At 48.4% G+C, this 17,498-nt stretch overlaps 1 protein-coding gene across 1 annotated transcript in view; it reads left to right on the forward strand.

Moving 5' to 3' along the window:
- Nucleotides 1-16,817: 16,817 nt before the first annotated feature.
- Nucleotides 16,818-17,498, forward strand: part of LRRC20 (leucine rich repeat containing 20) — an 83,319-nt gene continuing 82,638 nt past the window's right edge. The window contains exon 1 of the mRNA XM_028109689.2: nucleotides 16,818-16,882. The gene's annotated coding sequence lies outside the window, so the exon portion shown is untranslated. The remainder of the gene's footprint in view (nucleotides 16,883-17,498) is intronic.

Raw genomic sequence — 17,498 nt, forward strand, 5'->3', positions numbered from 1 at the left:
GCCTGGAGTACAGAAAGAAGCTCTCGGATTAACAGCTCTGTGACCCCAGGCAAGGTACTTAAACTCTCTGAGCCTCATCCATATTACGGAGATAACACTGTTACCTCACTGAATACTCCTGTGAGTTAAGCATATAAAGTGTTTTAACAAACGATTGTGTCCTAGAAAGGTCATACTGAAATTAATGGAGGTCTAGAATTTTCTTCTGAGGAGCTCTGGTGTCTTCTTTCCCCAAATAGAAGGTATCATAGTCACCTGTTCTGGTTTCTGATTTGAAATTAAGTGTGTGTGTGTGTGCGCGTGCGCGCGCGCGTGCACGCGTGCACTCACGGGCATATGCACGCACACACGCTCGTACACATGGTTGTGTGTGTATGTACACATATGGATGGATTTCATCACCTCTAGAATATCCTAAAAAAAACCCCACTCAACTAATTTTTCATACCCTTTCTAAAAACTTGCTCTTTTCTTGTGTAACAGCTTTATTGAGATATAATAATTTACCATAAATTTCAGCTGTTTAAAATATACAATTCAGTGGTTTTTAGTATATTCACAAAGCCATTCAACTATCATCACCACTATCTACTTTCAGAACACTTTTTTGCCCCGAAAATATGCCCAGTATGCATTAGCTGTCGCTCACATTTACCTCCAACCTCCTCAGCCCTAGGCAACCACTAATCTCTGTTTATATAGGTTTCCCTATTTTGCGACTGGTTTCTTCCATTTAACATGTTTTCAAAGTTCAACTATGGGTAGCACATATCAGTACTTTGTTCCTTTTAATGGCTATTACAAATTGTATGGCTATAAACATTTGTGTACTAGTGTTGTGTGAGTATGTTTTCAGTTCTCTGGGGTGTACACCTAGGGATGGAATTTTAACTGTAGACTTAACCATTTGGGGCACTCCCAGGCTGTTTTGCAGAGTGGCTGCACCATTTCACGTTCCCACCAACAGTGTATACAGTTTCCAATTTCTCCACATCTTTGCCAATACTTGTTATTATCTGTCTATGTGATTATAGCCATCCTAGTGGATGTGAAGAGGTATCTCATTGTGGTTTTGATTTGCATTTCCCCGATGACTAATGGTGTCGAGCATCTTTTCATGTACCTATTGGTGTTCCAGAATATATCTTCTTTGGAGAAATGTCTATTCAGATAATTTACCCATATTAAAATTGGGTTATTTGTCTTTTATTGAGTTTTAAATGTTCTTTATAAATATTCCAAAAACTGGAACCTCATCAGATATATGACTTGAAAATAACTTCTCTCATTCTTTTGGGATATCCTTTCACTTTTTTGATGGTAACCTTTGAAGCACAAAAGTTTTTAATTTCAATAATATCTTATTTATCAGTTTTTTTCCCTTGGTTGCTTGTGCTTTTGGTGCCATAGCTAAGAAACCATTATTTAATCCAAGATCACAAAAATTTGTGCCTGTGTTTCTTTCTAGAGGTTTATAATTTTTGCTCCTACTTTTAGGTCTTTGCTCCATTTTAAGTTAATTTTTGTATATGGAGTGAGGTAGGGGTTCAGCTTCATTCTTTTGCATGTGGATAACCAGCCCACCTGGCACCATTTGTTGAAAAGGCTATTCTTTCCCCATTGAATTGTCTTGGCAAAAACTTGCTTCTTAAACTGACATTCTCTGGGGATATGTACTCCCAGATGAGGAACTCAAGAAGGTGGGACCATTGTAGGTTGGCAGAGTACTTTTAGAAGCAACTGAGCAATAACTGTGACAGCGACTAATGTCCAATGTCTCACTCTTTTAAATAATTTATGTATACCACTGCTTCATATATTCCTGACAACAACCCTATAGAGTAGCCTCCGTTATTATAACCATTTTACAAATGGCGAACTGAGGCTCAAGGAAGTCGAATAACTTGCGTAACAAATTGCTCCAAACCTTGTGGCTTAAAAGAATACATATTTGCTATCTTTCAGTCTTTGAGGGTCAGGAATGTGAAAGCCACTCTCTCATGAGGTTGCAGTGAGGATGTTTGCCAGGTCTGTACTTATCTGAAGGCTTGACCGGGGTCAGAGGATTTGCTTCCAAGCTCATTCACATGGCAGGGGATACGAGGCCTCAGTTCTTCATCATGTGGACCTCTCCAGAGCCGCTTGAGTGTCCTTGTGACATGGCAGCTGGCTTCTTCCTGAGTGACTGCACTTGAGAGGGAACACAGAACGCTTAACAACTGAGCCACCCAGGTGCCCCTGTCAGATGAGAATTTAAAGATATCTCTGCCTCCTCCCCCAGAGCCTACCATGGGGGACTAGGAGGGTCTCATGTGGCCTCAAATATACTAGTTGGGTATTATCTCAGAATGAGGTTATCTAGATAGTTGGGGATTGAGAAGCTGCCAGGGCAGTTGTGACCCCCACAGACGTAGTACCCTGAGATCCATACCTGAAGTCCTGCCATTGAACATGCAAATTATTGATTGAACATACAAAATACACCACATATGGGCAGCCCTTTCTTGGAATGCTTAATATGTATTGATATAATTGGACTTGCAAAAAACGGAAGTGGCCTGGATATCCTCGACCCAGGGATGTCCTTCTGAGAGTCTCTTATTTCAGTGGTTAGCCGCCCAGGCTTTCCAAAACTCATTCCTTCTCCCTGCATTTATCTGGTGATTGTGTTCCCTCTGGTTCTGTCTTCCCCAGGGGCCGAGGAAGGCTGGCCCCACGCTCTGTAATGAGGCCATCCACACAAGATCTGTATCAGCATAAGGATAATCACCCCTTACCTTTGGATAACATCTTTCCACTTTACAAAGCACTTTCAGACCATCACCTCATGTAAGCTGAACCACAGCCTTATGATGGAGACAGGCTGCTTATTATTCTCACCTACGTTTTACAGATAAAGAAACTGAGGCTCAAAGAGGTTATGACTTCACTGAAGCCATGCAGCCAAGACCCATGCAGCTGGGACTAGTTGTTCCTGCTTCTGGCTGGCCATCCTGTGCATCTGCTCCTTCACCTTGGGGGAAGGTGCCCCTTGGGTACCCATTCTTTATCATCACATTTCTGAATGCACTGGGCAATAAACAGCATCCATTTCTTGAGCTTCTGAAATATAAGAGACCGAACGTGTTCAGAAGGTGATAACAATCATAGATAACTTTTATAGGCATCCAGGCTGAGTCAGGTGCTATACTAGGCCTTCTAGAGATTTTATCTCTCTATTCCCACTGCCATACAAGGTAGGTATTATTATGCGCGTTTTACAGATGAGGGAGCAGCCTTAGAGAAGCTAGCTTGCCCAAGGTCACCTGCTGTATCTCTAGAAATTCTCTAGCCTCTTGCTGTGGTTGGGAACAGTCTACTGTGCTTTGGCGTGCCCTGGTTCCAATGCTGGCTTTCCCTCCTGCTTGTTGTATGACCGTGAGCTTTGAAGCTATTCTGTCATCTGAAAAATGGGAGGGTGAACCCCTCATACCCGGAGTGCTCTTCTAAGGACTACATGTCAGGCCCAGCCAAGGTTTGGCCAACAAGCATGGTGATTAGGCACCAGTCCAGAGCCATGAAGGTGCCAGGGCCATGAGGCTGGGAGAAGGGGTGCAGGTGGTGTAGCAGCATGTGTGACTGTTGGCTATGCCAGAGGGGCCGTGCCTCAGCATTTCCTCTTTGGGAGGTTTTGTCGGGTGATGCCAACAGAAGTCTGTAGCTGTGGACTTCAGAAAATGAGGTTCGGTTTGTTCAAGGTTACCTCGGCATAAGAAAGTCCTCCATCGCAGCCAGTTTATTATCTGCCTGTTTACTACAATTCAACACATGTTGTGCCTGTCTTTCTCCCTCTCCATCCCAATATTAAATAGAAGATTCTTCATGGTACAGTCCTCCCTGTATTACCCCAGGCCTGCAGGGAGAAGCGGGCAGTATGCTTAATGCCACACCACATCCAGTGGTATGCTCTGGTACTGATAGCTTGAGCTCCAACGAGAGAGAGCACTTTTGACATGGAAATGTACTGTCATCCAAACAGTGAATGATGTGCCATGCCCTGGGCCAGCCAGCGCCCAAAGGCAAAGCACACAGCGTATGGAGCCTGAGAGCCAGCCAAGAGTGGGTGCTTGCCATGTTGAAGCAAGAGGTACTCTGCCCCAGGGAGCTTCTGCTCTCTTTTGGGTAGAGCCCAGGGTTTTCTTTTCTTTTCTTTTCTTTTCTCTTTTTTAAAGATTTTACTTATTTATTTATTTGAGAGAGTGAGTGACAGAGAGAATCCAAAGCAGACTTCCCACTGGGCACAAAGCCCTATGTGAGACTTGTTCCCACAACCCCAAGATCATGACCTGAGGGGAAATGGAGAGTCAGACACTCAACTGACTGAGCCATCCAGAACTCAATGGGAATTATGATGACTAAGTAGGTTCTGTCCGATTCAGGGTGAAAGACTCTGACTCCAGAGATCTGATTCTCCATGCAGGTTCTGAACAAGATACCTGGCTTCCATCTCTCCATTAACTAATTCATTCAGAAATATCTGCTCAGATGCCGGTATGGCCCCAAATCTGGGTTCAGGGGTGAACAAGAACAGACCTCGTGGAGCTTCCATCTAGCTATGGGACTTAGCTGCCTTGGTGACAACTCCTTGTATCCCGGTCTTCTGTCTGGATTTGGATGGGGTTATTCATCCACTCTGAATTCAGCTCAGAAGCCCTGGGATAGCACTGACTGGAAGGGCACATTGGATTATGTCACCACCCTCTCTTCCATGGCTTGCCATTATTCTTGGAATCTTGAGGAAGGCCCTGCATGGTCTGGCCTCAGCCCCTACATTTCTCCCTTCCATTTTCTGTGCTCCTGTTCCTCACATAGACCACACTCCCTCCCATCACAGGGCCTTTGCATGTACCCTTCCCTTTGCCTGGTTGTTCTCTGTGATGAACAGATTTTAAGGTGACCACCATGATGCTCACCTCCTGGCATTCACACCCTTGAGTGTGCAGGGACCTGTGACTTGTTTCTAACTAAGAGAATATGGCAAAGGTGATGGAATGTCACAGCTGTGATTATGTTAGGTTATGTAAGACTCCATCTTGCTAGTGGACTCACTTTAAATTCCCCCCCTCCTACCCCCACCTCTCTTACTCTTGCTCTCACTGGCTTTGAAGGAGCAAGCTGCCATGAGTCCTACTGCCACAAGAAAATGAGTTCTGCCAAAGCCTGAATGAGCTCAGAAGTGGATCCTTCCCCAGTCAAGCCTCCATGTGAGAATGCAGCCCTGCATCACACCTGATTGCAGCTTTGCAGAAGATCCAGCCAGGCCATGCCAGGACTCCTGACCCACAGAAACTGTGAGACAATAAATGTATTGTTTTAAGTCACTAAATTTTTGTTTAAAAAAAGAAAGCTGTGTAAGTGTGTTACTATTTTCTATGTGCAGCATAGAAAACCAATATATTCTCTAATATTCACCTAGTTGACTTCTACTCATTCCTTATCATCCCCATGCCACTCAGATGCATTTTCTCAGGGCAGCCTTCCCTTCCCTGTCTGCCAGGGCACAGTCTCCTGTTAGAGGCTCTCGTGTCACTGTGTGCCTCACCTGTATGACCTGTCCAGTTACAGTTGTGTGATTAATTACTATCTGCCCCTTCACTAGACTTTAAGGTCCAAGAAAGCAGCCTATCATGGTCTCTGCTTTTCCCCAGGGACTACCACAGTGCCTGGCACATGAGCATGTTCAGTAACTCCCTGGTGAATAAATAAATAATTTACCAGGAAGAGTCAGGACAAGTGCAGTGAGAGACAGGGATTGTTCAGTAGTTAGACTTGAGAGAAAGTGGATACTATAGTCCCCAAACCTCACTTTTATCATGACATATCTGGACAACTGAGGCTAAGAGTGTATTTGTGGACATCCTCGGTGGGAATATGTCCATACAGCAGTCCCACTGAGCCAACCCCAGGGCTTGGCATGAGTGTGTTTCTCTTGGAAGCTCCAGACTCCTTCTTCCTTTCAGAAGAACATCTTGTATTTTGATCACCAGGCAACTCTCTTAACAATGTCCGTCCTTTGAGTTTCTACTTTGAGGATGGGAAATGCAAGGGGAGAATGGAGGGGTAGGTAAGGTGAAAGGGACTTCAGCTTGGCAGTTCTAGGAAGGTCCACAAAATGCCAGATAGCTTGCCCCCATAATAGACAGGTAGGTGAGTACATGGTGCCAGGGATTGGATTGTGTCTGCTCTCCCCCAATCCATGTGTTGAAGTTCTAACCTCAGATACAGTATTGTATTTGGAGATGGGACCTATAAGGAGGTAATTAAGGTTAAAGGAGTCCTAAGGGTAAGGCTTTGATCCATAGGACTGGTGCCAGAACTCTCTCTCTGCTATGTGGGGATGTAGTGTGAAGGTAGTCGTCTACTGCCAGGAGGAGAGACCTTAACCAGAAACTAAATCAACTGGCATCTTCCTCTTGAACTTCCCAACCTCCAGGACTATAAGACAATACATTTCTGTTGTTTAAGTCACCCAATCTATGGCATTTTTGTTATGGAAGCCTGAACAGATTAAGACATGGGGTTATCCAGGAGGCAGTTTATGCTATAAAAATAAGATTGAGGAGCCTCAGAGTTTAGGTTTGTGCTCTCCTGTATCTCCAACTGGACTTCTCCTCTCTCCTCTGAATTTTTTTTTTTTTTTTTTTTTTTTTGCCATGAGAGGTTAAACATACCCGAGTCTCTATAGCTTTAAACATCTCTCTCTGGGTCCCAACGCCCTTCGTAGCAATGGCCATGTTTTCCTCTCTACCTTCCAGCCAAGGTTCTGGCGTTGTCTACACTTGCTGGTTTAGCACGCTCTCATTTCCATTTATTCACTCTTCATTTTTTTTTTAAGATTTTATTTATTTGACAGAGAGAGACACAACGAGAGAGAGAACACAAGCAGGGGGAATAGGAGAGGGAGAAGCAGGCTTCCTGCGGAGCAGGGAACCCGATGCGGGGCTCCATCCCAGGGTCCTGGGATCATGACCTGAGCCGAAGGCAGACGCTTCACTCTTCAGTCCCTTTAGCTGGGCCTCTGCCCTGCAATAGCTCAGAAGCTGCTTTGATGTTACATCCTGCAGACTCTTTGGGGTCCTCATCTGACTCTGCTCTTTTTCTCAGCCCTTCCTCCTTCTTTGAGTTTCAGGACACTGGTCTCTTCTGCTTCCCTTTGTCTCTTCCTGGCATCTCCTTTGTGGTCTTCATCTGTCCTCTGCTACCCTACTGCCCCTCATGGAAATGTTGATGTTCTCCGGGCTTTACCCTTGGTCTCCTTCCTTTCTCACTCCACACCTCTGTCCGGTAAGCCGTCCCGCTCCTGCTCCTGCATCTGCTGAGGGCTCCCAAACCTATAGCTTCAGCCCAGATTCCTTGAGGCTGCCTGGATGTCCCTCAGGCACATCTAACTGTACATCCTGTAAGTCAAGCCTACTGTTCCCCCTCCCCCCTCCCCCTAGCTCCAAGTCCTCTCCCCTCCCACATGCCCTTTCCTGGAACATGGCATCATCATCCTCTGATCACTCCGGTCAGAGACTATAGGTCAACTTCCATTCCTCTTTTCCTCACTGCTCAGCTCTAGTCAGTCACAGTGACCTGCCATCTCGGCCTCCTAAATATTTATGTGCATCCATCCATTCCTATCTCCACTGCCTCTTAGTCCCATACAGAGAGGCTGAAAGACTCTGATGTATCTGTTGCTGCTGTATGGCATGATTTTAACAGGCCAAGGGAAAGCTCCAATGGATGCACCAAGGAAATGAGCTTTTGCTCTTTCTAAAGCTGTAGGAGAGAAGTGGATTGCTGTCTGGACGTGCAGGGTTTAGTGGATTTCTAATGAGCTCTGTCACTGGAGGCACTCGAGGAGAGGCTACTGTAGTGTGGTCTACTGCTTTGGGTGTGATGTGGGGCTGGACCCAAGATGCCATTCATGGTGACCACATCTAGCTCGCAGATGCATTCTGTTTGGCTCTTATGTGGTTCAAAACGGTTTCATGAGTTACCAACATTAAAAAACTGGAGACTTGGGGGCACCTGGATGGCTCAGTCAGTTAAGTGTCTGCCTTTGGCTCAGGTCATGATCCCAGGATCCTAGATCGAGCCCTGCGTCAGGCTCCCTGGTCCACAGGGAGTCTGCTTCTCCTTCTGCTCCTCCCCCCACTCGTTCTCTCTCTCTCTCTCTTTTTCAAATAAATAAAATCTTTAAAAAATCAGTGAAACAGTTTGCTTTAAAATTTTTTTAAAAAAACCTGGAGATTTCAACATAAGAAAATGAATTTTTAGCTTTTCTGGAAAAATCAGAATTAGCAATTCTGGGCCCAGAGCACAGGATCAAGACTGGGAGCTGACTTAACAGATGCTGCATCTGATGGACTGTTCTCCATGGTGTCCACTAGGGGCTTTTGCTCACTCGAGCTACTGCCTGGACCCTGGAAGCATCTGAGTTTGCTAAACCTGAACTAGATATCCTCCAGTTTCTATCCAGCTTGTGATTTTACACTATCGTATTTTAGCAATGGAGGAAGTTCCCCTGGGTTTTCCTCGAGGCTCCGCCATGTCACTAATCCTGGAAAATCCCCCTTCCCTTGTCTCTGCAGTAAGAAGTGTTACTGGACCTGTCCGCTTTTTGCCTCTACCCCCCACTTCCCTTTCCTGTACACCCCATTTGTCTTCCTGTTCTGAATACTCTTCTGGCTGAGGTCTTCAGTTCTCTGTGGTCCACTCAGCTCCAATATTGCATCTCTTCAAAGCCCAGCCTCCTCAGGCATTTCGGTAGAGGATATGTGCCCCTGTCTTACCATTGCTTTGGAAGTTACATGACTCGAAGAATGAGACATGGGAAGATAGGTGAGTGGGATGTTCTTATACAAGGTTCTGAATGTCCGCTAATGGATGCAGGGGAATGAATGACCGTCCAGGGAGATGCTGGACTGGTTAGGAATGCTTTCAGCTGCAGATAAGAGGAACAGCTCAAAATCCTGAATCAAAGCCATGTGACAAGATGTCCAGAGATCCGAGGTTGCTGGAGCGGGTTCAGGGCCTCTGTCACAGTCAGAGTTGGCAGCTGAGGCTGCAACTATCATAGTCACACTCAAGGCAGGAAGAAAGCGGGCTCATTTTATCAGGAAAGCAAACACTTGCCCAAATACCTCCAGCTGACTTCTGTTCTTATTGCACTGCTGTGATGGGTGTCCTTCCAAAAAAGATTGGTTGGAATCCTGAGCACCAGGACCTCAGAATGTGACCTTATTTGGAGATTGCATCTTGAAAGAGATTGCATGGCGGAGCCTTCGAGTCATGTAACTTCCAAAGCAATGGTAAAAAGAGGTCGTTAGGGTGGGTTCTAACCCCGTATGACTGGTGTCCATGTAAAACAGGGAAATGTGGACAGAGATGGGCACAGAGGGAAGGCGATGTAAAGGAATAATGGAAGGAGGTGGCCATCTACAGGCCAAAGAGAGAGGCCTGGAGCACAGCCTCCCCTCATAGCCCTCAGGAGGAGCCAGTCCTGTGATGCTCGCAGAACTGTGTGACAATAAATGCCCATTGTTCAAGCTACCCAGTCTGTGGCACCTTGTCATAGCAGCCGTAGGAAATGGACACAGTTGAGCAGACCGTGACACATGGCTTCCTCTGGTTTCAAGAGAGGCAGGGAAGGCAAGGACTTCATTGACATGGTGCTGCCCCAAACAAAATGGGATTCTGTTGATGAGGAAAAAGAAGGCAGTGGATGTTGGAATGGGCACCAATAGCATCTGCCAATATCCTGCAGAGTCAGGGGACAAGAAAAGCTGATCTACAAGAAAGGGTGAAGAGAATGGATGCATTAATAATTTCCTGGCCCATTGATAAACAAACAGGTGGTTAATAAGCACTCCCTAAGCATGTAGGGTCTCCAGCCCCGTGCCAGGTAGAGGTTATTTCCGTCATCAATCTCTGCCTTTCCCTTGAGCAGCTCATAAGTAGACTTCCGACACAAGATCTGCATTTATGAGCCATGTTTCCCTGGGCCCCAGTAGTCTGAGCATGAAAAACAAGGTTTATTTCTTTGGCTTGGCCCCCACCTACCGAATTGTAGGGCCCCCTACCGCAAATCCCTCCCTCTGGCAGAGATCCTCATTGTTCCCTAGTATCCATTTTCCCCTTCATCTTTTCCATAATAAAATTCACAAGTGTTAACTGAGCACATGATCACTCAGCCATACACTATATTCCCAGCCTCCCTCCAAGTTAGGTGTGGTCACATGACCAAGTCAGGGCCATGGGGAGTGAAGGAGAGTGTTGCCAGCAATATTCGGGTCATCCCCTTAAAGGCAACCTGGCTTGCTCTGGATGCTTTCTTTTCTCCTTCCTGCCAACTCTGAAAGGGTTATAACTGCAGCAGCAGCCTGGGACCCAGAGGTGGGAGGGGCATACTGAAGATGACACAGTAACTGGCCGTTTTGGTTTTTAGACAACTTGTTTGGAACGGAGCTGTCAACCTTCCCCAGATCACCTGTCTCAGGAGAGAGGGAAACACATTCATTCATTCATTCATTCATTCATTTATTTTTTAGATGGGGCGCCTGGGTGGCTCAGTCATTAAGTGTCTGCCTTCAGCTCGGGTGATGATCCCAGGGTCCTGGGATAGAGCCCCGCATCGGGCTCCCTGCTCGGCAGGAGGCCTGCTTCTCCCGCTCCCACTCCCTCTGCTTGTGTTCCCTCTCATCAGCGAGCCTGATGCGGGGCTCAATCCCAGGACCCTGGGATCACGACCTGAGCCGAAGTCAGTTGTCCAACCAACTGAGCCACCCAGGCGCCCCCACATTCTTTTATTTTTTTTTAAGATTTTATTTATTTATTTGAGAGAGAGAGAGAGAGCATGAGAGGGGGGAGGGTCAGAGGGAGAGGCAGACTCCCCGCTGAGCAGGGAGCCCGATGCGGGACTCGATCCCGGGACTCCAGGATCATGACCTGAGCCGAAGGCAGTCGCTTAACCAACTGAGCCACCCAGGCGCCCCCCACATTCTTTTAAGTTGAAGTATTTTCGGGTCTTATTTTATAGCAGCCTAGCTGTCCGCTAGTTGAGATAGCCCTGAGAATAGAGTAGGGGTGTCCCATGTGTGCTTGCAGACATAGTGGCCACTAACACTGGGGGGTGGGGTGGGCGGGGCAGGGAATACTCTCCATGGTGACACTGCCTCCATGTGCTATGTTTCCAAGTCCCAATCCAGGCCTGTCTCTGGCTTTCAGTTTCTCGCCAGGACCCTGGAGCTAAGGGCAGGGCTAGGGCGAGGCAAGACCTCAAGAGGAACTTTCAGGCCGTGCCAGGGTGGGATTGGCAGCTGAGAGTGAGTGGCTCCTTAACTGTCGTGCCCCTGGGAGCCTCTGGGACCACTCCCTAGTCTGGGATTGCCAGAAGCCATAGCTTCGTCATGGCCACCCTCTTTGTCTCCGAGGGGCGTCTTCTCCTGTCACGTGCTTTCGACCCAGGCCTGGGACCAGTGACACTGCTGCCTGAGCTCCAGCCCTGGTCTATCTCCGGACCTCCTGACTCTACTTCCGAGAACTTGTTGGACAGCTCCCAGTGGATGTGCCCTTACTGGTCTTCTGAACATACCCTAAATCCTCCTGCTCTTTAGTCAGCCCTAGACCCACATGTCCTTTGTTCTGTACAGGGCACAGCCCAGTCCCCTGCACCTGACCCCTCTCCCACACATTTTTCTCCTTCATCCCCACATCATTTTCAAGCGCTGCCCCGTCTATCTTGGAAATATCTCTTTGCATTTGTCCCTTTTCTGTTCTCTCTACAGCTACCTTAAGTCAGGTCCTTGTCTTCCTCACGTGAACCACCCACAGGGCCTTGCGGGGGCCCTTCTAGAGTTTGGCCACTATACACACAGGCTGTGGAGTTGGGCTACCTGAGGTTGAATTCTAATTGTACCACTCAGTAGACCTTTGACAAACTCCTTAACTTCTGTGTGCCTTTGTTTCCTCATCTTTAAAATGGGGCTGCTAGCAGATGTGTGTGTGTGTGTGTGTGTGTAAAGATGGAATAAATAACACAAAGTGTGTGGTAGAAAAAGTGACATTTTAGGTATGAACTATTATTGCTGCTATTATTGGCATTATTATTTCAAATCGTCCTGTGCTCTGTTCCTTCCTTCCAGAGTGCTTCTCTAATCAGGTCACTCCCTTGACCAATATGTTTACTCCTCCCTGTATCTACCCCCTCAGTGGACCTTCCATATTGTCTCTGGGCTCGGCCATGTTTTGCCTAATGAGCTAACAGAAAGTTTGTGCCACTAGCTGAGGCTTGAAAAGTGCTTTCACTATGGACTTGCCTTTTAGACCGGGCTGGTCCTCCGGTAAGTGACCATGTAGAGCAGAGGCCCCAGTCTGTCCCCACTGAGGCCCCTCCGCCAACAGCCTGCTGACTGCCAGATGCAGGAGTGAGGCTGTTCTAGACCATCCAGCCCCAGCTGGGTGCCAGCTGACTGCAGAGATCAGCCCAGCCAGTTCAGACCAGAACCGCCCAGCTGACCTACAGAATTGTGAGAAATGACACACGTTTGTTGCTGTAAGCTGCTAAATTTCTGGGTGGTGTATTGCAAAGCAAAAGCTAACGGAACACCCAGGAAATCAAGTACCACCTTGTCATCCCAGGAGCAAAGGCCCTCACGATGGCTTAGTGTAACTTGGTGTACCTTGGTGTACCAGTCCCACGGCTCCTTATACCCCCAGCCTCAGCCAGAGGTGAGCACCTGGGTGTTCCCAGGAATGCTTGATGTTTTCTGGCTTCTAAACCTATGCTCAGGCTGAGCCCCACTCTGGGAGTACTCTTCCCTTCCCTATTCCTTTCCCTGTCTCATGTCCTTCTTGGTCTTCTGTGTCTATTGCAATTCAACCGATCCTTGAAGACGTGTTCAAGGGATCTATTTTCCTGTGGTTGGTGGGCCAGTTGGGAGCAGCCCGCCCTTGAAACTCTTCACTTGATATTGCTGAACTCCTAGTTCTCTCTTGTTGTGGGACAGTCTTTCCCAAGGTGGGACCTATATTCTTGGAGGTCCAGGAGCACTGCTTTGAGCGAGTGATTCCCTTTTTAAATTTCTTCCAAGCATTTTGAATTAACCAAGGCATTGCCATGTCTTTACTATCTCCCTAGCACTTGCTAGCCTCCTTTTAGAACAAAGAGAAGACCCTCAGGTGCAGGCCTTTAGCAGGCAACAGTAATGTTTCATTTTATTCACTTAATTATATTTAGCAAGTTTTTCCAGTTCTATTGGGATTTAATTGACTTACAGTATTTATTTTTCATGTTACATTCTATCTACGGCAAATGATACACATTTCATTTCTAGTAAGGATATAAGGCTTTCAGGAAATCAACAGGGGCTGTGTTTAAGCTCTGGCAAACCAGCCTCTCTCTGTTTATAGGTGAAGGTGTATGGCTTCCTTCTCATGTGACCAGGCCTCCAGAGATGCTCTGTTTGGGAGCAGGAGCCTATTTGGGGCCCACTGAGCTTCTTCACCGAGAAGCCTCAGTGGGGCTTTCTCTTGCACAGCCCTGTCTTCGTGATCCTCCAATTGTTACTCTGGAACTGAAAGTGGCAATAAATAGCTTGTGAGTGAGAGATAACATTTTGCCACTTGACTGTGTTGAACGAGATTAATAAACATCACAATTGAAAATCTTAGCACAAAAAAAAAAAAAAAGAAAGAAAATCTTAGCACCCTTAGGACTGTGATAAATACTGACTGAGCACCCACTATGTGCTGGGTGTCATGGGAATATTTATTGAGCACTGCAGTTGATTGCAAAACTAGCCTTGATTCTCTACCCATCCCTGTATCCACGTTCCTTGCAATGTGACCTTGCTGCTCCTGCCATCAGAAAATGGATTCTATTTCCCCACCCTTGAACCTGGGTTGGACTTGTGACTTGGTTTAGTCAATACGACTATGGAAGTAATGTAGTGCCAGTTTTGAGCCTAGACCTTTAGAGACCTTGCATGAGTCCATTCTTGCTCTTGGAACTGCACAGTTCTTTGTGAACGTGGGCTAGCTTGCTGGTGGATGAGAGACACATGGCCCAGTTACCTCAGTTGACAGCAAGCCATCTCCCCAGAAGCAGAAGCCTTTGGTTTCCCAGATACCAACCCCAGATGCATGAGGGAGTCCAGCTGAGACCCAGAAGAGCTGCCAAGCTGAGCCCAACCTAAAAGGCTGACCCATAAAATCGTAAACTAAATATTTATTATTTTAAGACACTCCTGGGGTGCCTGGGTAGTTCATTCAGTTAAGGGTCTGTCTCTTGGTTTTCGTTCAGGTCATGATCTCAGGGTTGTGAGATGGAGCCCCACGTTGGGCTCTGTGCTGGGCGTGGAGCCTGCTTAAGATTCTCTCTCTCCAGGCGCTTGGATGGCTCAGTCGTTAAGCGTCTGCCTTCAGCTCAGGTCATGGTCCCAGAGTCCCGGGATTGAGCCCCACACTGGGCTCCCTGCTCGGCGGGAAGCCTGCTTCTCCCTCTCCCACTCCCCCTGCCGTGTTCCCTCTCTCACTGTGTCTCTCTCTGTCAAATAAATAAATAAAATCTTAAAAAAAAAAAAAAGAAGATTCTCTCCCTCTGCCCCTTCCCTCCCTCAAAAAAAAAAAAAAAAAAAGACACTTCTGCACTTTGGGGTGTTTTATGATGCAGGAATAGAAAGTGCTGACTGATACAAGTACTTACTACGTGCCAGGCTGGTTGATCTAAAATCAGACAGAGTCTTGGGAGAAAGACACGTGCAGAGATGGCATAGTAATGGAAATGGTGCAGTAAGTACTCTGGAGAAGCAAACACCCGAGCCACAGAAGATGTGGACTTTGAGCTGGGCAGGAGTCTTCTCCCTGTGGAGTTAGAGGGTCCAGGATGAAATCCTTGGGAGAGAGGACTGAGTGTAAGGAACAAATGTGGGATGCCTCAGGCTGGGGCCATCAGTCCATGGGATTTACTGAGCCCTTACTATATGCACAAAAGCACTAGCCTGGCGATCTCAGGTCTGTGTATGGCCTGGAGGAGAAGAGAAGACATCCATGTGTGGAAATTGGCCAGAGATATAATGCTGTTTTCTTTTTCCTTTTTTTTTTTTTTAAGTAAGCTCTACGCCCAGCATGGGGCTAGAACTCACAGCCCAGAGATTAAGAGTCACATGCTCTACAGACTGAGCCAGCCAGGCACCCTGGAAGGGTGGTTTTAAGTGAAACAAGTGACGGGGTCCTCTTTGTCCAGAGTGGTAAGGATCTTGGCTTGGGCAGAACAGGATTTGATCCATTTGTTACTAATATCCAGTACCTGGTATATATGTGGCAGGGATAGAGTGATGCTGAGGTTGGGGAAAGGCTTCCACAGACGGTCTTGGTGGGAAGGAGTCAGAACACATGGCTGCTCAGGCATCCCCCTGAGTGGTAACCCCTTGAGGGCAGGGTCTGTGTCTCATTGATCTTGGCATACCCCAAGACATAGGACCTTGCATACACTAGGCATTCAGGTTCAAAGACGTTCTTTGGAGACGTTTCTCATCCCCTTCCCTGTATTCCTACTCACCCATTGTATTAGTTTCTAAGGGCTGTTGTAACAAATTGCCACAAACCACGTGACTTAAAACAGTTGTATTTTCTCATCGTTCTGGAGGCTGGAAGTCCAAAATTGAGGTGTCTTCAGAGTTGTTTCCTTTCTTGCCCCTTCCCAGCTTCAGGTCCTTGCCCCCACAGTCCTTGGGATTCCTCGGCTGATCGGCACATCACTGCCATCTCTGCCTCTGTCTCCGCATGCCCTTCTCCCTGTGCGTGTGTCTCTTCTGTTCTCATCAGAACACCATACACACCCTACTCCAGTATGACCTTACTGTAACTAATCTTTGCAGTGACCCTCTTTCCAAATAAGGTCACATTCGGAGGTACTGGGGGTTAAGACTTCAAAATACCTCTTTTTGGGGAGACAATTCAACCCATAACATCCATCAAGACCCACAGGAATGTGTGCTCCTTATCTGACTGCCCCAAACCCCAGAGGCAGCATTAAATGGTCTTTCTTCAGGACTCCTACATATTTAGTACATGCTTCTGTTTACTAGAGCATTTGACATGTTGATCATTGTCACGGACTGAGTCAGGGGCCTCGCTTCTTTTGTGGTCTCCATAGTGCCTTGTAAAAGGTATACGGTGAGTCCTCCATCAGCTCCCTGAGCTGTCATGCTCAGCACTGCACGAAACATGTCATACATTAGTCCTCGCAATGACCCCTGTAAAGTATTTATGTACCTTAACAACTATTTTATAGTGGAGAATGTTGGGATTTAGAGAGGTGAGATAACTTAGGGAAGTCAGAATTATCGTTTCTAAAAACCCGAACGGGCAACTGAAGGCATCCCATGAAAAGTTCTCTATCCTCCGTCTTCACATTTCTCAAAGTACCCCTGATCTGGCTAATTCAACTCCATTCCCTTGAGAAGAATCTGCAGCCTCAGTCCTACCGATCCCGGGTTCTGTGTAGCACGTTCGGGTCTACGCGCCCGCCCTCCCTAGCGTTTTCCCTCCAGAAGCCGCACACAAAGCGGATCCACCCTGCGCACGAGAGCGCGCGGGCCGCTTTTCCGCGCGCGCCGCTCCCGTGCGCGGCGTGGGGACCGGCGCGCTGATTGGCTGCGCGCGGCCCGGGCCCGCGGCCTGCTCCCGCCCCGGCACCTATCCTGGTGCGGCGATTGGCCGAGCGGCCGTGCGCGCAGAGACCGCGGTCTCGCGCGCCCCGCCCCGCCCGCTCCAGCGCGCCGCTGTTGCATGGGGCGCCGCCGGCGGCCGAGGGAGCGTGACTGCGCTGCGCAGGGCGCTAGGAGGCATTGTCGCTGTAAGTGGAGCAGAAAGCGGCCCAGAACGGGGCCCCACGCTTCGTGCCCCGCAAAGTAAATGCAGTCCGAGGCTGAGCGCTGGAGGGCTGGGGGCGAGAGGGAGAGAAGTGCCCCCGGTTCTGCAGCGTCCCCTCCCCTCCCCTCCCCTCCCCCAGGTCACCGGGTGGAAAGGGCAGCGGTGCATCAGCTGCGGCTTCTGCAGTGCCCGGGGGCCCGGCGCCGCGCCGGCTTCTGCTTGCAAACTGCGGCTAGACCCCGGCTGGCCCGCGGGAGTGGGCGCAGCGATGGCAGGGAGTAGGGAGCCCGGGGAAGCGGCGCCGGGCCTCAGTCCCCGCGGGAGGCGCCCGGGTCGGGGGAAGCTGTGGTGTATTTCGTTCCTGAAGCAGCGCTCCCAGGATTCGCTTCCGTTCTGGGAGCTGCAGACGCCTGCCCCAGAGCCTGCCTCCCGGCCTCCGGGGAGCGCGGGAGTCCGGACCCTCTGCGACCGCCAGCTTTCGCCCCTCTCCCTGCTTTATTCTCCCCAGTCCCCGCCTGCCGCGGGAGCCGAGGGCCGGCGACGAGGAGCCATTGGCTGCGGGTTCCGGGGGGTGGGGTAGACGGGTGAGGCAGGCCCCT

This window comes from Eumetopias jubatus, unplaced genomic scaffold (assembly GCF_037043125.1).
Source record: "Eumetopias jubatus isolate StellerSeaLion01/CBP00866 unplaced genomic scaffold, mEumJub1_p1.0 scaffold_17, whole genome shotgun sequence".
Lineage (NCBI taxonomy): Eukaryota > Metazoa > Chordata > Mammalia > Carnivora > Otariidae > Eumetopias > Eumetopias jubatus.